The 23,981-nt window shown below is 30.7% G+C and overlaps 1 long non-coding RNA gene across 1 annotated transcript; it reads right to left on the bottom strand.

Moving 5' to 3' along the window:
- Nucleotides 1-19,607: 19,607 nt before the first annotated feature.
- Nucleotides 19,608-21,871, bottom strand: LOC121127754 (uncharacterized). Its single transcript, XR_011783116.1, has 3 exons — nt 21,102-21,871; nt 20,692-20,942; nt 19,608-20,453 (listed from the first exon to the last, which is right to left on the bottom strand). It is a non-coding gene; the product is annotated as an uncharacterized lncRNA (long non-coding RNA).
- Nucleotides 21,872-23,981: the final 2,110 nt, after the last annotated feature.

Raw genomic sequence — 23,981 nt, 5'->3', positions numbered from 1 at the left:
TCTTTTAGAGCTGCAAAAAAAAGGTTTTTGGATTTTGTGTAAAGCATCAACCCTCCTAAAAATCGACACCCCCGTCTTAGCCTATCAAATCTCAAAAGAGGAATCCATCCAAATTTCAGCCTCCTAGGTTCAATGGTGTGGGAACGCATTAAGGACATCAACATACACACACATTCTCTTGTATATGCATATATATATACTTAATAAATCATTGGTATTACTCTCTATTTTTCATGAGCACACTCACACATAGATAGCTACTCACTCAATAATAAAAAAATATTAATAACAGATTGAGAAAAAAAAAAAGTATGATTTTATGAGCTGGTGTCTAACCTCGTCTAAGTAACATTCATTTTTTTAAATTTTATGTAAAGTACTTTTTCTTTTTAATATGAGTTGAACTAAACTTCTCCGAGATTTCATTTATTTCATACAGTTCTCCCAGTATATTATACTTTTTTTTCTTCTCCATAATACTGTATGTATTGATATATGATTCGGGCAGCACTATATGTAACCATTGACGTCTTTTCAAATTTTTATAAATTGTTCTTACTCGCTAGTTGGCTCTTAAGTTTAGTCAATGTTACTTTTTTCACAACAATTAGAAAGATTTTTATGAAATAACAGTTTTTCTCTTAATTCTGTCAAATTGTATCACCTCACTGAATACTCAAATTATGATTTATGGTCACATTATAGAATTCCCCTAATTTCCTTCATGGAACATGCTTTTAGATTGAAGGAAGCAAGAATTTATGTTATTATAAATACTTAAAGGTGCAATTTCTGTTTAGGTATAGGCTAATGGGATCAATAATTCCAAAAGTTGTAACTATTCTCATGTCTAGGCTCTTAAAACTTCATGATTATAAAATAAAATAATCAATATTTAAAATAGCATATTCTAAAAATTCTAAACTTTATACAAGAGAATATTTATTCAAAAGAATTCAAATTTGTGAGGTATCCTTGTCATACTCAATTTCTATTCAGTATGATGGTCAAGATTAAAGAGCTCAGTAAGTATTTCAACCTCAGGTGCATGTCCACATTCAAGGAAAAGGTTACAAGACCATTTCTATGCAGTATAATGTCTCTGTGACAACAGTCTCTAAAAATATCTCTAAAATATACAAGGAAACTATGTTGATAGGTCATTAAAAACATCTGAACTATAGCCAAGCCCCTAATGGAAACACTTGGCTCGGAAGAGATATATAACTCGCTATATGGAATAGGAGTAGATAACTATAGATTCTAGAGCCATGTAAAGAAAAATATATAATATTTGAAAGCCTCAAAATAAAATTAAAAATGTGCATACCTATAAAGACAATTATATATATGTATGTTGTGTAATGTGCAAATTTGAGTGGATTTTCTATTGTTAGATCTGAATTGTTCCAGGTATGTAGTTAACTCATTTATCGACAATAAAGTTCTTCATAGGACCAAATCGATATATCGCCATATTTGAAGTATTTTTAGATAAATTTTTATTTGATTTATGTTTATAATGGATTTTAATTTTTGTAAAACGATTTTTCTTATATAAAAAAACGAAATTAGTTTTTCCCAGAAAAAAAAACATACCTGTTTTTTAAACCACTTAATCCGCCAAAATATAAACATTGTAAGTACAGCCATTTTGAAAGTTCTTTCAAACCTATAATTAATTTAATTTGCCTGTCAATCAATGTACACTTTTAACTTTTTCCAAAATGGCCATGTTTCGACTTTTTTTATTTTTTTATTGGGATTTCTAAAGTTAATTCAAAGAGGGAATATCAAGTTAATAATCAGTTGTTTAACTCCCAAATAATTTATTTCCTAATAGGTACAAAAAGTGTTAATATACGCCAATACGACATTAGTAATCACTGATGATTTTTATGTTTTTATTATGGTTATAAAACGGAAAAAATGAGATTTGTTTGAGGTTTATATTTTTTTTTTTGTTTCCATTTCATGTTTTGTTTTTGCTTTTTAAACCGATAACCACGAAATAACCACACAAATCATTTTTATTTTTTTTTGTTATCCACTTCACAAAATGATTATGTAAAAGTCACTTAAAATCCACAGCAAACTTACGTACACTGATGGCATCATAAAACTAAGTAACTGACTAGCATGGCTATAACCTACGCTCTAAGCAACATAATAATTTAGATTGAGAGGTTTTCCAAAAACTATAGAACACGTATAGAAAACGTATGCAATTTAAGAAATGAACTTATATATTAGTTTTAAATTTAATGAATTTACAGTACTGAATCAATAATACTTATAATTTATAACCTTTTAGAAAAAAACTTAAAGAATATTCAATGTAAGCCTTACATTATAAATAAGTTTTATTTACATTTATTATAATTATTTTTGTGGCCAGAGTCGGTACAAATTTTTCGGCTCCTGACTCCGACTCTGCAGCTCTGGATGCAACTATCATGTTTTACCCTACTATGTAAGCATATAATATGTTATATAAGGATGAAAACTCATATACATACATAATCAGAGTTGATCAACGCCAACTTAATTCCCTTTCTACCCCAATTTTCACTTTAGAATGTAATTATAAATTTAATCCACAAAATAAACTTATAAAAGTCTAAATATTGTACCCATTTACTGTTTGTCCCATCAAATCGTGAATGAAACTTTGTAAAGTTTTCATTGACTTATTAAATAATTTATGGATTTTTTACGTAATTTAAACAAGTAGAATAATAAAAAAAAACTTGTAAATAAACGTCTTTATCAGATAAAAGACATCTGAGATGAAGGATAAAAGAAATCTTTTGTCAGCACTTCTTGACGCAAGAATGAGTTATGACGAGATCTACTGCATTATTCTCTGTTCCAAGGATTATATTAATCAGATTAGAAAACTGAAAAAATACAAGAAGAGCCCTGAGAGGAACCCTGGAAGCCACAACCCTCAAAAAAACAAAAGTGGCTTGAAAATAGTTGACGAACTTCTGGCCCTGGTTAATGTGGCCCCCGTCCTCAGAAGACTGCAACCCTCTTGAATACGTGTTCTTGGGTTCTATCTGTACCACTCTGAACGTAGATTCTTTAAAGGCTGCCATGGAAAAAGGAGTGGGCTCACATGTCGGAGGAATACGCGAAGTAGACCTGCTATGTCTTCAAGCATAGGATTGAGGTCATGGTGGAAGCCAAGTATGGCCACTCTGAGATTTAATTCTTTATATGAAGTAAAATAAATAGATAAAGTCTCATTGGCTAACTACTTGTACTTTTTGAGAATCTTGATAAAGTTGAGCTTGGGAAAATTGTTCACGATTCGTAGGGATACATTATATGTGTACATGGTTTTCTTTTAACTGAAAAAAAATCATTATAAATTGTGAATAATAATAATTTATCTTGTTCAGAAAATTAAAGAAATCAAAAGATTCTAGATAGTTGACATTCAAAAACGATGTTCATATTACTACTTTCTTCTTTCCATTTGTGGATCTCCTTTTAGAGCCACACATCCCTTTTCCAAAAGGATTCATTAATACCCTTCAATGTTGGTGCGAACAAACACTCATTAAGATAATGTTGAAAATCCTTTCCTTTCAACTTATATTCATCATTATCTGGTATCCCTTTTTTCTATAGTAATGCAATCATTATCCTGAAGGTTGATTACATCTGTTTTTAATTACTTATCCAATATATGAAAGAAGCAGTTGCATCGTATTTATATATTGTGTACTACGTAACAATTATCAAATCCATACAGTAATTAAAGATAATATTCTTTAATATAATTTCATTGAGACTGAGTTTATTTGAAACTTTTCAACAACAATAAAAACAGTCAAGAAAACAACACATTTTGAAAGAGAGCGTGGAAAAAATTGACTCGTATGTTTTCTTATTATTAATATATCAAATTCTATCAAAAAATTGTCAAAACTTTATGCAAAGTTTATTATAAAATTTCCCCAGAAAAATTGAAAAGTTTTTTGATGTCAAAAGAAGTCAATTCGAGTTATTTACAAATAATTAAATATACTAACGTCCTTCATAAATATATGTATTCGATTATTTTCTACAACAAGGTTGATTCTTTGTCTTTACTAAGGGCTTTCGTCATCATTTCATTTAGTGCAAAAAATACCAACCTAAAATTTAATTGCATGCTTCTATAACAAGTTGTATTTTATAGATTAAACACAATAACAAGGTACTTATCCCATGCTGCAGTGGAGCTTAATAATTCTCCTTCCCTTTGGCTTTGCATGTCATGACAAAATTGAGAGCACAAAATGTCGTTTCTTCAAAAATAATAACAATATGGGAGCCATGGTGATGTAGGAACCGTTTACTTTAGTAGGGAGTTATAGAGACGTCAAACTAGTTTACCTACATACATTTCAAAATGGGATATACAGGAGGTACCCACAAAACGTATTTTCATTTACTGCAGATTTTGCATAACAAGGTGTATGAAATTATTGTGGCTCCACATTTAGTGCGGTATATTCCCAACATATCACAGTTTTTTATGTTATTATAATCAATTATAAAAAACTATCTATTAAGATAAACAAGATTTTTGTAGTTGTTGGCGAATTCGTTCATACCATGCCTATATACAGGGAGCGGGGATCAAATTGTTGCCTACTTTAAACCTTGATAACTTAAAGAAGACATTATCAAATAAAAAACCGGTTACCAAATAGGAAAGCTATTCTTGTTAGCTGGCGATACGTAGTTCAGTTAGCATCATGCCGTCATCATATGAGGAGATAAAGAGCTATAAGTGGAACGAGGAGCTTTCGAGGTCCGCCGTAGTCATGGCATTGGTTAATAATGGAGGTGAAATCTCCAATTCAACGATTGCTTCAACCTTAGGAGTGAATTTACGGACTGTTCAGCGTATCCGTAAGAAGCTAGAAGACACCTGGGATGTTGATGCCACCATAAAGAGGGCACCCAAGGAGGAGGGCGCTGACATGAAGGTCAGGGACATCAACTTTGTCGACAAGGTGAAGAAGATGGTTGAGGATGATCTTACCAGGTCTTTTTTCCCCTTCCCTTTTTTACTTTGCCATTTTCTACTAGATGAAAAGCTATGAAATAAAAGAAAAAATTGAATTGAAACAATTGTGCTATGATTCTCTGTAGGAATGAAAATAAGTAGATCATGACATAATTTATAAACTGCTTCATAAATTTAAGCCCTTTTTTTTCTTTCTGATGGAATGATTGAGAGATATAGAAGTGTACGCGTCTAAAACTGAACACTCTTTTAAATTTTAGGCATTTTTCCTTGTCTACGGGCTTGAAGGTTTGACGAGGGGTTCTCTAGTAGGCCTTAAGGACAATATCTTTCTTAACTAGCCGGTTCATGGTCCTTCTTCTGACGTTGAACTCCCTGGAGAGGCACCTGACGGTGACTTTGCCTCTCTTGTCCTTGACAGACTTTTTCACGGCAGCAACCATTTTGTCTGAACTTCGAGGCCTTGACATAGATCTTGTGGTCACATCAGGAGTCCCTTTCGCGTCAACACTGTAGAAAGTGGTGTGGCTGCAGTTCAGAACCTTGGCAATTTTAGTGCGAGTTTTTCTCCGCCCGGAAAGTTCCAAAATTGCGATTCGACGTCTTTCCATATCATCGGCTGTTGTTTTACTGTTGCTATTTAGATTTTGCTGGAGTTTTGTTTATAACTAGTCAAGACCCTTGCCTCAAAGTATAAGCCGGTTTCAACTCAATAAAATCAGGAAATTTTAAGGAGTGTTCAGTTTTAGACGCCCACGCCTGTATAATAGATATAATTAATTACCTTTAAGAAAAAAACGAATTTTTTGTTTTTTATGCACATTACCAATTATCATATACGGCATAGTAAACACACAAAAGTTAATAGATTGCAAAATTATGGATAAAAGTGATAAGGAGACAAGTAGGTTGGGAAAGGGCTAGTTGACTTGTGGGTAAGGTAACACGCTTTCATTTTCAAAGCAAGTTGGAATAATGATAGAATTCTGTTCTTTCCTCATATTATGATTGTACTAATAATAATTGATTCATGAGTCTTGCAATAATAATCCATCATGACTAATGATAATTAATAATGGAGTAGTGATTAACACTTCTTCAGTTCGAATCGTTGTCCAGTTTGTTTATTTTTATTTTAGTTAATATATAATAATTTTATTTACTATTTTTTCACTATTTTGAACTCATTAAATAGTAAAACTTTGATAATATATATGTATTGATTTTTTTGGGGGCAATTATATCATTGGTTATTTATATTTTAAGGCAAAATATCCTAAGTCAAAATAGTTTAAGGTGAAAGTACCTAAAATGACATTGAATACACCTATTTTTGAACTAAGACTCATTTGATGAATTTACAACCTCAGAGTATTTTTTTTTATGTTCTTTAATTTTTTTCTGAAATTTCAAGTATTAGCTCATATTATTAATTCCTTATTATTAAATGTACTATTAGTATAAGGGGTTAATATAGGAGTTGAAAGGTTAAATATTCCGTGAAACATTTGTGTTTGAAGTCAAAGAGTAGCTGGGGAGAGAGAGAGAGAGAGGGGGGGGCTGAAAGGAAGATATTTTCGTTTTCTAATTTATTGTGAGTAGAGAACAAGGCAAGAACCTTAAATGTAGAAATAGTTTGAGTAATAATATACTAGCGGTATTACCTGGCATTCCTTTGAGTTATTAGGCGTCGACGAAGAGACAAACCTAAATAATATGGTAGATAATTTCCCAATAAATCTTTATTGTTACCCTCCCTTTTTCATGAACATACTCACACGTAGCTACTCAATACTTTTATGCTCTCTCCTCCAGAATGAAAAAATAACTATACCAGTTTTAGAAAATAAAAAAATATTGCTGAGGTGGCCAACGACAACAAATATCCAAATTCTACAAAAAAAAAATCCAAAAAATTTAATTTTTCAATTTACTAGAATGTATAATTATATTATCATAATAAATATTAAAAAACAAATAATTATTTGTATACTATAAAATCAATGTGTATCAGATTTGAAAGTAATTAATGAAAATCTATGAACTATTTTAATGTTTTAAAATTCATTTTCCAAATTTTGTAATAAATGAACCGTAATAATATTTACACACATTACTTTTTAATTTTTATATATATGTAGACCACTGAGAGAGATAGAGAACTGATTAACCCAATGTAGCCCCAGTTATACACTTCATCAGACGCTGTTATATACTAATCCCTTGAATTTTGCTCTTCTTCTGTATCCTCCAAAACCGAACTTCTTTTTATAATAAGACCCTAGTACATTAGCATATTCCCTCTATTTCCATCCCCCAAAAGTATTCATCTAGACCGATTTGATAAAGACGAAATAGTAGTACTGAGAGAGAAATATCAACTCCATTCAAAACAGGTCCGAACAGGTAAGGACCAATTCAGTCCTCATTAGATATAATAGCTTCAGCCCTATCCAACAGCCCTTCGACCTTCAGAATGATTTCATTATCAAATTCAGACACATTTTGGAAGAGAGGGTTTAACTCAAATATTGTACCCGCTTTATCCCTCAAAGTAGAGGATAGATGATCCGGACCTTTTTGCTCCGAATGTTTCAAAAGTAATTTTGGTTTCTCAATGAACATGCATCGCTTAACAATAGAATGATATTTAATAAAGTTACAGTGGGATATCGAATAATACGAGTTAGATATTGAAGATATTTATAGTGAGATAATACACCCCACGTGTGAATATAAGTCCCAAAAAAATCCAGGTTACTTTGAAGGTATTTCTCTTCATCTTTATATGCAAAAAGCCTGTTCTTTGAATTATATTTGAAATAAATAAACTTCATAATCTCCTTGCTCTCTGTAGTCAGAGTTTTATTGTCTTCTTCATCATAGTAAACAAAACAGGGACTTCTCCTTTTGGATTAAAATCCAGGAAGCAGTCTTCAAATTTTTAGCCATCTACATATATCTACAGATTTAAACTCAATACTACTTATATGTTTCTCAAATATAGTAATTCAAACCTTTTGACTAGGTGAAGATATGGTAACAAATGTTGCATAATTTTTTGAAATTTTCAAACAAAATCAATCACGATATCACTTCTAAGAGTTGTACTAAGAATCCCGTTTATCTTTTTCTCCAACAAACCTTTTTTTCACTTATAAAATCCTCTAATAAAACTTCAATAAGTTTGAATTGATAAAAGTAATTATTTTTTTGATTTATAGATGTTAAATATACAAATTGAAAGTAAAAAGCCATTTTTTAAAGAATTGATCCTAATTAAAAGATGTTTTTTAGCATTTATTTTATAGGTAAGAAATAAAAAAATCTCTTAAGTTTGAGGATTCATTGTTTAAACAATATCCAAAAAAGGTATTTTTCATTAGTTTTTCGAGTTTTGAAAGACTTCGACAGATATGCAAATATTTTTTGCATTAATATGTCCACATATTTTTAGTATCCATATTTTAGATTCATTAATGGAACTGAACAGGACAGTTTATTTTTGTCTTTTTAGATACATCATTAAAAAATATTTACATTTTTTTTTTTTGTTAATCAAATTTAATGAATAATTTTTACGGTATATTATGCACTGATCTTACTCTTTTTTGTCATAATATATTATATTAATGAACTTGTTCTATTCGTAGCAAGAACAAAAGGATTACATTTTGCACTTATCATATAGACAACAATATTTATGTCTGAAATTCATAAAATCCAGAAATAGTAGGAATAAATGATTTGTGTTTCAAGGTCGTTTACCATTAAATGGCTCAGGCTTGATATTAATCTTTAAAATAGCCGTTTGAAGTGCATTTCTCCATCTTGCCCGCAGTTCAATGAATTAATTAGATAGATACTCCAATCTTCGATTCTTTGTGAAATTACGAATATCAAACTACAAAATTAAAAATATTTAAGAATATGAGGATCCTGAATACTTAGAAGAGAAAGCCATCAAATACGATGTTTTAACTATAAAATGTTTAATCTTAAAATTAGAAGCTCATAGGATCTTCTATTCTCTTGGTCCAAGAGAGTTGAAAGTTTTCTCAGTGGAGTATCAGATGAGAATAAATTTACAACTCAATTCCAAATTTCAACAGGTTGTGTTTTTTTTTTTTTCATGCATGGAAGGAATATAGGAAGATCCAAGATTATTAGTAACATGATTTATACTTTTACTGAATATCCCTTTGTTTTAATTTTGATGGATATTGTAAGAATTCATTCTATTGGTGTTTATAGCTCTAATTTTTTGAAGGCAGTTCTTTTATTTGGATTTTCTTGAACAAAATGCTTCTCCAGAAGTTTGTGCAGTAAGCTTTTCACTTGTAAGTGGAAAATCATATATCTCTAGAAAACTAACCCTTAATATAACTTTATGTAGAGCAGATTATAGAAGTATAATACGGTTGGTGGCTTAGTCAAGGTACTCTGTGTTGGATCTAAAGATCCTGAGAATTTTACGTAGTACGAGAGATTTTGCTCACAAACAGATCTCCTATCAGATAAAACTATAGTTTTGTCTAAAAAAATTAAATGTCAAAATTTGTAAAAAAAAAATCAATTTGGTTTTTATAAATAATGTGGTCGGAAAAGTTATTTCAGAACCTATCCTCGCCCCTCCCCCCCCAAAAAAAAAAAATAATAATAATAATCTGCCGAATGATTTTACTCTTTCAAAACAGAGATTTAAGGGTAATAATGCTTTTTTGATCAGATCAACCTTAATTTTACCACTGAAACTTCGAAAAATGTTTTATCAAGGAGTTTAAAATATTTAAAATCCTAATCTATTAACTATTAAAACAATTTTGCTTATTTTTGAGCTAATAGAAAAAACCCATCTGTCAACACTGTATACTCAAGTCTGAAGCATATCCTTCAAAAGAATTTGAAAGGATATTTTACAATAACTTATTCTATTAGAATAAGCAACAACAAAAAATTATAAAGTAAATATATAATCTTTCTGAAAGAGAAAATAATTCTTAAAAGTCTTTAACTTTTAAAAAAATTACTTACAATTATGAAAGAAAAGAAAAACTTTTGAAAGTGTTTTTATCCCTTCACAAGCAAGAAACTTCATTGAAAAGGAAATGGAGCAAAGGAGAGATAAAGTCAGGGCCGTCGCAAGGATTTGTCTTTGAAGGGATGTTGCATACTTTTTTAAAATTTTCGGCCTGTAATATGAAATGTCTTTTGACAATAAAAAAGGAGACCGAAAAAAAAAATCATTTTTTTGAAAAAAATTTGCGTTAGAAAGGACGTGTTTTTTTTAGAAATTATGTATTATTTGACTTTTAAAGACTTAAAAGACACAAATAGTCCATGGGTTAACCCATCCCACCTTTGTGTGGCAACGGCTCTGGATAAAACAAAACTTAAAAGAACTATGAGTCAAAATAGATAAGCTTCTGTGCTATTAAATAGTTCAAAAATCTACAGATAAATATTATTATCTCATAGATACACATAATTACGTGTCTTAATTAATTTATAACAGGTCATCCCTTCTTATATTCATTGATTAATGGAATTATATTGATGATAAAAGTTTCATTAGTTATAATTATGAAAAATACATTCTATCAATAGAGTGGCTATATTTAGATTTCCAATAAACATAAGGAGGTACATTTTGAAATTAGTCTTATGAGTATATTTTTCTTTATTCTTATTAGGATATGAACAAAATATAAAATATATATTATTCACAAGGTGGTATGACAATCTATAGCTTGTTGTTTAAAAAATGGTTCATTCTATGAAAAATTTCGATAGTGTCCTCTATATGAAAAACATACGCCCATCAAGGTTAATAGAAATACAAGGTTATACCATAACACGTGTACGACTGATGTTCGACTTCCATCACACTTTTAATATTGACGTCATAGTAGACGAGTGGTTACGTGTTTCGCCAAATATGTTTTTCTTCGCCAGCAGTCGGTGCTATACATTTAATTGAAAATTCTATTAATAGTTACGTCATAGACTATGGGTGGTTGTGTGTTTTGTCAAAATATGCCTGGGTTCCCATCAGTCGGTACAATCCATCAGATTGAAAGTTCTAGCAAGCCCGATCATATGATAGTCTAACCTTGTATTTCTAGTAACGTCTATGACGTCCATGTTATTTTTATTAAATATTTTTTTATTTCCATATTATATATATACTAGCAAAGGGTTACCCGGCGTAGCTCAGGCCAAGGAGGGAGCAAGAAATCACATTGCAGGCGAGCATTATAATAAACCACCTGTATATTATGTAAAATGTATTATCATTAATTTAAAAAAAAAGAATTGTGCTATTAACTTCAAATAACATAGCAACATATACCTATGTATGAAAAAGTTTGTCTCCATGAATAGTCCATCTTTTATTTTTTTAAATTCCTAAATCAAAATTTACGATGAAAAATGCAAAAAAACTTTTTTGCACTAATTTTGCAAGAAATTGTAGAAAATAAGATTTATTGTCATTGCAAAGAAAACAAAAACTACAAAGTTTTTTTTCGTACGTGCAATACCAATAAAGTTATGGAGAATAATGTCGTCGAAAAAAGAATCCTCGATAACTGGTTCATTCCTGCAAATATTATAAAAATTATGTTATAAAATGTTCTGAAAATTGAAAACACTATTTTATTATACTGTTGGAGTTTTAAGTGTATATTAGTATAGTCATATTAGGGTTCAACCCTGAAAAATTCGTGACTTAACAAACTTGGTACAAATGCAAGCACAACTATATGTAAATTAACATATCCAAAATCCACTTTGATCAGTTTGGGGCAAAAAAAAATTATTACAGTTGGAGTAAAGGTCGGTATTTCTGTCAAATTTTATCAAAAACTCACTTTTTCAATTGTTCTCCACCCTCCAATATCCCAGTTAAAATCTGAAACAGAAATGCTATTATCATGAAACTTTGCACACAAGTACCATTATTATATATACGTATTTTGCTAATCGGAAGAAAACCCAAAAAAATTGAAAACTTTTTATCAATAAGGATTTTAAACATCAAAGATATCAAATATATTTCTATCTTCTTCGTCGTCATTTTGTCTGATGAAACTTCCTCAAGGTCACAATTCTCGCACGCAACTCAATTGCAATTACCACAAGCGGAAACACATCAAAGCCCATCTCTCCTGCAGCTACAAACATTGGTACGGCAAATACTTATCTTGGATACTACTTGGTATTAGCATCAAAGAAGATTTAGGTTTTGCTGCTTGAACAACTACTTGACCAATACTGTTCTGCTTCAGATTTTACTTGATCAGTACCTGTAAGAATGTTTTCAGAAAACAAGGATTCCATTTATTTGGTACATCTGATATATCCATAGATTTGGATAATTTGAGGTATTGTATTTTATTTCTCGTATTTCAGCAATGATAACTTTAGCAGCAGTTGTAACTATCCTTTCCGCATCTTTTTCTTTGTTTTTCCGCCTTTCTTCATTCCATATTTCAGTCAGGTAGAAATCTACCATGTCCTGAAAAGACGCACCATTTAGTTTTCCATCAACCTCTGTAAAATGCAATTTATATCCATATCTCTACTGAAGTTTCTGCTTTAGTCTTTTGGTACTATACACACTTTCATCATCTGCAACGCTGCTCATTTTTTTATGCCAGTAAAACATGCCTTCGTCTCTTGAGCGGCCTCTTTCTCCTCCGTCTAGATCTGGTGATTTTTTTGTCTCTCATGAATCTTTGAAGACACAATTTGTGGTATCTGCATTCATCTGCAACAAGATCATTACATTTGTTCAGTCTATTGTGCACCTCCTCACTCCAAGTATCATAGCTCCGTTTACACTTTTCCAGCAAACTCCTCTGGAAATCCAAAAAGGTTACTAGATGTATTGTGTTTCAGTCTGGATTCTTTGTTTCTTTTGTGGGGCTTCTTCCACATAAAAAACACTGTTGCTTGAAATCAAACAACCCACTGCCTGATCATAGCAGTTTTGGTTGAGGCTCATCTTTAGCAGTCGTTTCATCTGTTGTTCTTGTTTTATCTGTAAAATCTCTTCAACAGGATTTATGGACTGATATTTGTGTTGCTGTTGGACATCTCTTTCAAGTCTCTCTTTTAAATTTTAGTTTTGTCAAAGTTTACAAAAATTCAGAAGTGACTGAATACCCTTATCTCTGACACAAATCTTTAGGTTTTCTAGTGGTGAATCCAATCAAACAAATGATGCACTTCTCCTCTTCCATCGCCTGAACAACTATAGCGTTATTAGATTAAAATGGTATTAGAGTAAATATCAGTTAAAAATCTTTTACAGTATAAGAAATATTATATATTAAGTATATCTTCTTATCATCTTATTATTCCTGTTATTATTATTATTTAATCTATCCTTTGTCTATGTGTAAGTGCTGAGTGTGTCTTATAGTATAAATACCCTGACATTGTTGACTATATCTCAGAGTAGTAATAATATGTATCGACGAATAGTATATACGTATTTCTTATAATACCATCCTTGCCTTATTCCTCTACGTTATTTCTCTTCGGTCGTTCTGGATTGTTGTATATATAGTTTATGTCTTAATACATCTTGTCAAGACACAACACTGTTGATAAATAGTAACGCTAATGATGCAAACTTTAAACTTGGTTCAATGTATTAATTAGGACAAAAGAAGTGACTTTCCTATGTTTTATCTTTTAGATTCTGAAAACAGAACTGAAAACCTTTTTTGTAGATTTGCTTTGGAACAAAATTTGAAAAAATAGCAAAATATTGCAAAAATAACAAACAGTTTCGAAATTTTGATGACGTCAGCGAAAACTATTTTTAAAAAAATTGATTTTTTTTTTTTTTTTGGGGGGGGGATATTTTTGTAAACTATAAAATACAAAGTACTTGTGTGCAAAATTTCATGATCATAGCATTTCTGGTTCAGGTTTTAACCGGGATATTGGAGGATAGAGGACAAGGAAAAAAGTGAGTTTTGATAAAATTTGACAGAAATACCCATCTTTACTCTAACAACAATATTTTTTTGTCCAAAACCGATCAAAGCGGATTTTAGATATGTTAGCTTATATAAATCTGCGCTTATTTTGATACCAAGTTTGTTAAGTTACGAATTTGTTCCGGGTTGACCATTTTTTATTGTTTATATGACGATACTATATGTCCAAAATGTACAGTTTTTTGGAATTTATTCTTATATTTTGAAAATTAACGTTAGATAAAAAGAAAAATTATTCAGGAAATGACAGAAATTTCAGTTAAACATCCATTTAAATGTGTCAAATTTATATGCAGACAAATTTTCAAAACTTTATTTAATCCACGAATTCAGTATTCCATTGAAAATCTATTCTTTGTACATGATTAAAAAAAAAAATCTGCAATTTTCAAAGGTTCTGCTTCTTTTCCCCTTATCCGTATTCTCACCATTGATTAGTTGAAAAAATAAGAAATGAAGTTGAGAAACATAACCATAGACCGAAATTTATAAGTTATTAATTCGGATTTGCAAGACTGCACTGGACCGGACTGTATTTTTCGTTTCTAAATAAGGACGGATACAACGCTAGTTAATACCGTTTAAAATGTCAAGCTGATGAAAAAAAGATCACAAAATGTAATTGATGTGATTGGTTATATAGTTATTGGTCAATTTATTCACATTATCTATGAGAGGTTTCAAAATGGAAAATGAATTTCCTTAAAATGACATATTGACACTTATTAGCATTATAAGCAAGCTATGGATGGATGAATATCTATAAAATAATAATGTTTTTCAGACTATTTGTCCTTAACACATATTTATTGCGCGTTGATTCACTTATCTCCTTTCATTTTTTTCTTTTTTTTCATTTTTTTATAAATAAATATATATCCTCTTTTAAGATTATAGAAAAAGATTACTTCTCTAAGGAGATTAAAGCCCTAAGAAAACGATGATAGTAAAACTTTTGAGTGAGAATATCAAAGACAATTTTATTTGTATATTAAATTTCCTAATAAGTGCTTTCAATTTGCATACATATAATAATATGTATGTAGACATATCTATATATGAGAATGTATTTAGTATTTACATAGTTTTTTATGAAATTCTTCTTTTTTCAATCGAGCTAAGTCTTTAGTAAAAGATTTCAGAGTTGAGTATCACGCATAGTGAAATAAATACATAGAGATTCATGCTTAAAAATAAGGAATAGATAGTGTTAGATCGGGTTAAAAATACACAAAAGACTGCAGTCCTAGGACCGGCCCATATCGGTATTTTATGGAAACTACAATTCCAACATCATCATTTGAGTCGCTGAAGTTTCATCATAATTCATAACCTCCTTCACAAAGAAAAAATACTTAAAAGTTTGTGTGTAAGTTTGTGTTATATGTACATTCTAGCTATCAAATTCATCATTTTCTTAGTTTTTATATCCTTCAATCCTAGCTAGGAGTGAAGAAAATAAAAAGATAGATAGACCTTTAGTAGTAAAAAGATCATAGCGATAAAAAAGACTGAAAGGGGAAGGGGGGTTCTTGAATGAATTATTATAGGTTCATATAATGTTAATAAATTATTTTCTACATTATATTGGGTGGTCCATTGAAACCTCAGCACTTACTAATTCAATAATTAATGAACGTTAAGTGATTGAAATTAATTTATATTTCCATTTGTTAAAGCATAAATAATTAACTACAAAACAAATTAAACCTGAGCTCTCTAGCTTAAGTACAAATCAAGAAAAGGACATATGAACATGATCGACCAATTTTCATTCGTGCACTCCAAGTAGTTCGGCATCTCCAGGAACACTATCTATGCCGTCAGCAAACCTTGGAAAGACAGAAGGGCTGTGTCAAAAAGGCCAAACTGGACCCCGAGTAGTTAAAAAACAGCTCAGGCCAAAACACTCATGGTCGATGAGGCCCCATGCATGATATATCGGTTGTTTCACACCAGACTGTACAGAAAGCTATCAAAAAAGTGTGGAAGAGGCTTGTTAGGGTGGGTTGACACCAGAGATTAAAAAAACCTATCTCTTCTGTTTCAAGACTCTTTTGAATGAGTCTTTTGAGTTCTTTTGAACTCTTTTTTACACTTTTGGCCCTTCTACAGCCCTAATGCCACCCTCGACTAAACATTTTGGTTACATGTCGAGTATCCGCAGTATCCGTCATCTAATTACCAAGTACCTCAAAGCCCCTGTCACCAGTACTGGGACGTTAAGACAGATGATTACATCTACAGCGGGTACCAGGCTTCTGGTGGTACCTGGAAGCCATCATTGCCGCTGAGGGCGGCTACTTAATGATTAATTTTGTTGAAATTTTAATATTAATTAATAAATTTTATGTTATTCAAGTTTAAAATTCAAAGTTTTCAGATTTTATTGAAGTCCTATTCTTGTTTTAAGAATATAATCTCCAATTATTTCAACTTATTTCACTCTGTTCCTTGGCTTGTCTCCCAATTATGCCAAATATCAATGATTTTACTATGGAAGGTTTACCCAAAAGCAAAAGCGAGGTTGTGAGATTACAATCTCTGTGCTTCATCCCTTTGACTGATCCAACATTAGCTATACAGTGTTTCTCGTTATGTCAGTGATTTTGTGAGCATGAAAACCCTTTGTACATGATAATGAAGGAAATAGCAAACTATTGGATGTCTAAATAGAACCAACAAATAAAAGGACTTTAACCCTACTGCTTATCAAAAAACTATACCTTTATTGCATGGTTTTATTATACATCTTAACCGGAAAATTTGTTAAAATATATTATTAAATCGTAATACAATAATATTTCCATAATGTAAATAAACATTTAATATTATTACAATGGAAGTAAATAGAGGTTTTTTTCTAATTATGCTATCATTTTCGTCCTTAATGGATCAAAAAAAATTGAATTTTGTAGAAAAAATATCCCTAAATTAAAATCTTGAAAAAAAATTCAAAAATTTTATCCATAAATATTCTATTTTTTGGATAAAGGTTAATAAAAAAACATTTTCAATATGTTTTTTTATTTTGAAAAATTTATTTTGAAAAAATTTATTTTTTTCGAAAAAAAAAATTCTAAATATCACAGCTATTCAGAAAAAAATCAATTTTGTTGAAAAAAATTTCACAAATACATATTTCCAAAAAAACAATATTTCAAAGTCTTGTGTATTTTTTCTGCGTTACTAGAGCCGGCACGGACGTAAAACCAAGGGCGGCCAAGGGAGTGGGTGGAGGGGCTTTAGACCCCAAATTAAGAAATTTTTGCTTTTGACAATGATTTTTTTGAAAGAATTATTTTCTTTAAAATATATACGTTTATATAATTTTGCGGACGCCGCTGATACAGGATGTCTAATATTGATATTAATTGCCGGATCTTCAAGGTACACAATGTTTTTAACATAATGATCATAAGTCATTACATCAAAACAATTCGTACATCATTACTCTATATACAGAGTGAGGAATTTCAATCCAGAAAATTATTCAAATGATATGTAAATTACAATTTATTTTCCAAAATTAATTCAACAATTCACAAATCTTTTTCTCTTAAACGTAGGGGACCATGGTGAAATAAATCACTCAAACCCACCACTTCCATCTACAACCACAGTCTTTAACTTGGCCTTGATGCTGGAATTGCGAGAATTGAAGCTTGCAAGCAGTCAACCGATGCCGATTCTTTAATGTTTTTAATCATAATATATTCATAATTTATTGTACACGTATATATTATTGATTTATTATTCTAAATATTCCTAGGAATAAATTTTAATGTTTTTATTTTTTTGTGAAAGTTTGAAAACTAAAGAATATTGTTATATTATTATTTCTGAAGAGGTCTCCAATGGAGACGAAATCGATTAAATGTTACTGATCCTCTAAACATTGATATTTTATTGCGTTGGTTGAGTCAAATGCATCTTCTTTTAAATTTTAAATAATAGTTTATTGGACTCTCTCCTAGACGCTCCACTAATAGTGGTCCTAGAGTTCCGATTCGGAGAGCTAGGAAGCCAAATTTCCATTCCCATTTTGCTTCAGGAAGTTTGGAGTGCGTTTGTTTCCCCTTAGAATCATGAGTCTTTCTTGCAGGAGTTCCCAAACCAACAGACTCCTTGAAAGCCATTGCAACATTGTAAACAGTTGATTTGGGCAACATAGTAAATCATCTTCTTTGACGTGTATTCGGTATGGAAGCACACAATAATGGCCGTCCGGTATTGGTATTGAGATAACATCTCATTTGCCAAGGTACTGAGGTCTAAACTTGTTTCGGATTAAAAGTTATAACTTATATAATGTAGTAATTATGTGTTTGTTAATATGATGTAATGACTAGTTTGTATATCTAATTTAGGATATTTTTTGTTCGTAATATTTACGAGAATATGGAAAGCAAACAAAAATCTATTTAAAGTGAGTATCGCTTTGATAATAATCCAATAAAATTAATTACTATGTAATAACAAAATATTTTTAATTTGATTAATTCAGTTAATAATCTTACAACATATGACTTTCATCTCTCATCATTCTTACATATTTTGCATCTTAATCAATCCTTTTATTCTACTCTAAATAATAAACTTTATCCTGAACAAATCAATCACGAAAAAAAAGGTAAAATGTACTCAAGATAACTTTAACAAACGTAATTTCTTGAGTACTCATTCTTATTATAGAGTATTGAATATAATTAAAAACATGTTTTCATTGTTAATATAATAACCACTGTAAATTATTATATATTTTATAAGATCAAAGAATCATGGGAAATCCCCACTTTCCTGCTTCCCTAGAACGTACTTTTTATCAGTGAATGTAAAAATTAGTGATGAGACGATTAATCGTTTATTTTTTTGTAAGTGCCTGTAGATTTTGAAACTTGTTCTCAGAAAAATTTAATTTTTGTGAAAAGCTCTGGATTTTTGAAATTGATTTCCAAACATTTCAATTTTTGAGAATAGTTATGACGTGGATAGTTAACACTACCTATGTCATTTGAGTCGATGAACTGTCATCATAATTAATAATAACCTATTCCAAAGAGACAAGATACCTGAAATTAAAAGTAAGAAGTGTGACTAGAACGTATTATTATACGTTCTAGCCATCATTCATCATTTTCTTGATCCTTATATTCTTCAATCCTAGCTAGGAGTTAATAAAAATAAGCGAGGACGGTATTACTGAAAGACCAAGGTATTGATCCTTAGGAACGTTGAAAATTAAAAAAGGTCTTTATGATAAAAAAAAAGTCTTAAAAGGGTGGGGCGGGAGAGAATAATAAGACAACCAGTCCTAGGACTAATACAACATCCACGTTTAGGTCTTGAATTTTTTTATTTTTCCTCGACTTTCTTTTAGAAAAGTCGATTTCTAGGAAATTTTTGAGGATATTTCTTACTAACCTTACGAGCCCTTGTGCTCCGTGGAGTTCAAATTGGGAATTACTACTCTAGAATAACGTTGTTATCAAAATGACTCTGCTGTCTTTTACTACGTTTGAATTTGAACCTTAAATTGTAGAGTTTCCAATAAGAAAAATATATATAATAATAATCAGCAGTTTATTTTATGGGAGCAAATGAGGCTTTTTCTGTTATTTGTTCCCTCGAATATAACTAGTAATAATAATTGAGAGTCACATGTAATTGTTAATGGCGTACGTTATAATAAAATGAACATTTATATAGCGAGAAAGGCACACAAATAGGAAAAAAAAGAGACTTTTAGAGAGTAATAAAGTTTGAACATCATCATTAGGCTCTCAATTGATATATATATATATATAGTATGTTATACTCTAATTTTAATTGGCTATTAAATGAGGGAATATTGGAGCCCTTGAGGGAATTGCTTGATTTGTAGAAAAAAGGGGTTAGACCAATAAAATGAATGACAAGTAGTTGAACCCAAAACTATTCGTACAATCACAAAAATGGCAAAAAAACATCATTAACTGTTTACGTTGGATCTACAAACTCATTTACAATATTCCTAGTCAATCAAAACCTACTCTTAAATAAAAAAATAATTATTAACTTATTCATTTTTTGGAGTAAATTAACAAAATATCATTTTTGGTGTTTCATAAGTATTTATACACAAAGAGCAAAATAACTTAATATTTTGTGACATACCTCTGGTATGTCAAATATTGAATACGCTTGCAATAAGTCCTTACCAAATGGCGGCAAACACTGGGATCGATTTTGGCCCACTCTTCTCGACAGAATCTCCAAAGGTCATCCAAATTTAAAGGGTGTCTTTCCCACACTACTTTTTTCAATGTAGTCCATAGATTTTCAATAGGGTTAAGGTCAGGATTTTGGGCTGGCCAGTCTATGATCCTAACCTTATGCTTATTTATTCAATATTCCATTAGAAAATTAAACTGAAAAATCAATCAAAATTGCTTTTGTTTTTTTTTACTCTAAATTTTTATAAGCTCTAATATAATGTATACTAAATTGGTTTTAGCTAGAATATAAAGCAATTATAAAAAATATTATTTTTCAAATATTTCAAGATTTTCTATGATGAGCCACATTTTGTAGGAACTTTTTTCAAGATAACTTAATAAATCTTTTATATTTCGAATCATGGAAGGGTTTTTTATAAATTGTTATTACCTTTAATTTTCATCCATATAATTATTTCACGTCAAAATATTGCTCTGAATCATAACTATACTCTAAAAACATAATTTTTTTTTAAAGCTGGAAATTTGTCGTAGTTGTAATTCTATATCAACGTCACGTGGTATTTTAAGCAACTCTTGCATTTTGGGATAATATTTGCAATCCCAAAAAAGGATGTATTGACTGAATATATACAATTCAAACTCATATTGATATTTTTTCCTCCATTCTTCTTTTCCTAGCTATATAATAAATGGGATCGTAATACAACATTGCATTTTGAACCGATAATATATAAACGTAAAAAAAATTTCATTTGGTAAAATCTCCTCGTGGCAAAATCATCAGGGGAAAAATGTAGGTGGTAAAATTATCGTCAGCAAAAATTTACGGAAAATTACCTAGAACCTTTAAAAATATTGTGGATTATCATTACATCCGTTTCTCAATCTTCTTAACTATCTTGAGCAGTTATATATGTAGGTACTTGTATATGTGTATTTACCCATATTTATCATGACAGGTTAGTCACTACCAGGTAGGAAGATGGTGTAAATAAAATGTAACACATTTTAAGTCTCCTCCACGCCTTTCCCTCTCATTCTCTAGGTGACGTCACAACATCTGACGAAGAGGATGGGATGGTCATTTCCTGGACGGGCTGATAGCTCATGGTCATCCATTAGATTCATAGGATGAAATTACACCGTAGATAATACACTGGGTTCTCCCTAGGACGGGACGATGGATCGAGATTGTCCGGTGAACGATGGTGCATCGAGAAGGAGGGGATCAAATCCAATGCTCTTTAAAAACGTGTGACCTCTCTGGTATGGAGTCGTTGGTGTTATTTTTATTGATAGAGTTCGTTCAACTGCGCCGACAGGGAGAATTATCTACTTTGGGAGTTGAGATGGATCACTATGGTCTGGATTGGATTCATATTTGTATGGATGAGAAGACTCCAGAGGCGTGAGGCGTTATTCCTCAAGTCCCAACGAGCAGGTGCTCTGAATCACTATGGGTCCTTCAATTAAAAGATTTAAGATGTTTTTTTTAGATATATTGATTGTTTTAACCACCAGTTTGGTGTGGCTTGGTGATTGAGGCGGTGGTGGTGTGTATTATCACTACGTCCGATTCTCCCTCTCCCAATCTCCTTCACTATCTTAAGCTATTTTATATGTATGTACTTTTATATTTGTATTTACCTATAAATATCCTGACAAGTTAGCCACTACCAGGTAGTATGACGATGTAAATAAAGTGTTACATATACTAAGTAGTCCTCCACACCTTTCACTTTCTTTCTCTCAATCGCGCCACAACAAAAAGAAGAGGGGTCCACTTGAAATAATTGAAATATAAAATGGTAAAGCAAGGTAACTTGAAATACAAGGTATGTTAGTCATCCTTTTCGATTTGTTGTACCGTACTGACTGCTGGTCAAGCTAAATAGAAATATTGATTTTGTGACGTCACAGCCGATGTAAAAAACTTATATAATATAAATATTGTATACAGTAATTAGATAAAATTATAATTATTAATATTTCTTATACCTTTATTTATATAGTGACGGGTGAGGGAGTCGCACAATAAATCTTGGCTCTGTGCAGTAGTCATTTGTGATTCACTTAATAATGTGATTTACCACCAGATTTCCCTTAGGATTGCTCAAGGAGAAAGATTTGGGAAAGAGCCTGTCATCGAAAAAGGTCGACTTAGAAAGACACCAAAAATTTGTGCAAATCATTTTGAGTAAAGCAAAAAGAACCTAAAATTTTATCAAGGTGATGAAAGGATGACTTGAAAAAATATTCATTAAGGCTCAAAGTAAACTCATTGTCAGCGGGAATAATCTAGTAGATTGAATAAAGATGATATTTTTCAGGGACTGGTACTCAAGTCTCTCTTCTCAAAACGGTTACAGATACATTTAGTCAAGTGGCTTTCTCCCGGCTCCTTGTGTATCAACTACAAAAGGTGGATTCCAAATTATAAAACAATCTATCCTTATCGATATTTCGTCCCAACAATTTCAATCAAAATTAAAATCCTAAAGAAGTATTTCATTCTTCAGGTATTTTATTTGACATAAATTATTGTTTGTTAATGACATTTTGGCTTGAAATATTTAAATTAGATATGATATGACTTGCAACGATCATCATCGTAATCCCTTTGATATATTACTGGTAAGAAATATTCAATTCAATATATTTTATACCTAAATCAAAGTACATATTTTTAGACTTTTTAATCATCATATCTTGAGACCAATTAACACCAAACTCTACCGTAGTCCTAATATCTCAGAGCCTTTAAATAAATTGAATAACGATACAGATACTTTTTTTAGTATTTCATAAGTTAATATAAATAATAATGTATGATCATGCTTGGATCTATGTCCACCTTATATATCTATGATGATATCAACGGAGAAGAAGTTTCCATTTTAGAACTCTCATAGTGCATGAGTGTGATACAATCCTCAACTCTTAAGCATTTACATAAGCAACAATACAGTTATAATTCCATGAAATATATTGGAAAAAATGAAGAAATAGTACCTCCTTTTTACATTAATAATAGTTTATTTTGTGTACATCTTTGTACATATTTGACATTCCAATCAGTTTGTTCTATGAATAATATTGAAGCCTTTAAGTGTAATAACCCCATAGGTCTTAGCATTATTTTAATATATTTACTTAAAAAATAATTTCATATCTTTTCAGAATGAATTTGGCTCTTCATATCGGAAAATAAATCTATAACTAACAAATATTTTAAGAATTTCCAATATTACATTTATCTAAAGTTATGTCTTATTCTATACTAATGATAAAATCTAGAAAACAAATATATAAGCAATCAATCAACTAACACAAGGACTCCTTGACTAAGGGTATCTTAGTTGATTAACTGCCTCTAAAACTGGTAAACACAAAGTTTATAGTCATTAAATACAAATACAATACTACTCTAGAAAGCATTAAAAATTCTTGAGCGAGAGTGTGCGCACGCTCATTGTTTTGAATAAAGAGCGGGAGTGTGCTGGTGATTTTAGAAGAGCGAAAAAAATGCTCAAATTTTGATCATTCATATAAATTTTTAAAATTTTTTCAGTTTTCTGCATCTTATAAGATAACATCAAACGATTACAAGAAAAGACTGTTAATGTTATGTCTCATAATAAGCTAGAATATCTTTTTCTATGCTGTATCTGTGGCTCTCCACTGTCTTCGGTTGACGAGTTTGCCTCTAATGTAGCT

This window comes from Lepeophtheirus salmonis, chromosome 13 (genome assembly GCF_016086655.4).
Source record: "Lepeophtheirus salmonis chromosome 13, UVic_Lsal_1.4, whole genome shotgun sequence".
Classification (NCBI taxonomy): domain Eukaryota; kingdom Metazoa; phylum Arthropoda; class Copepoda; order Siphonostomatoida; family Caligidae; genus Lepeophtheirus; species Lepeophtheirus salmonis.
Note: the sequence above shows the minus strand (reverse complement) of the source record. Positions and strands in the feature narration are given on the sequence as shown.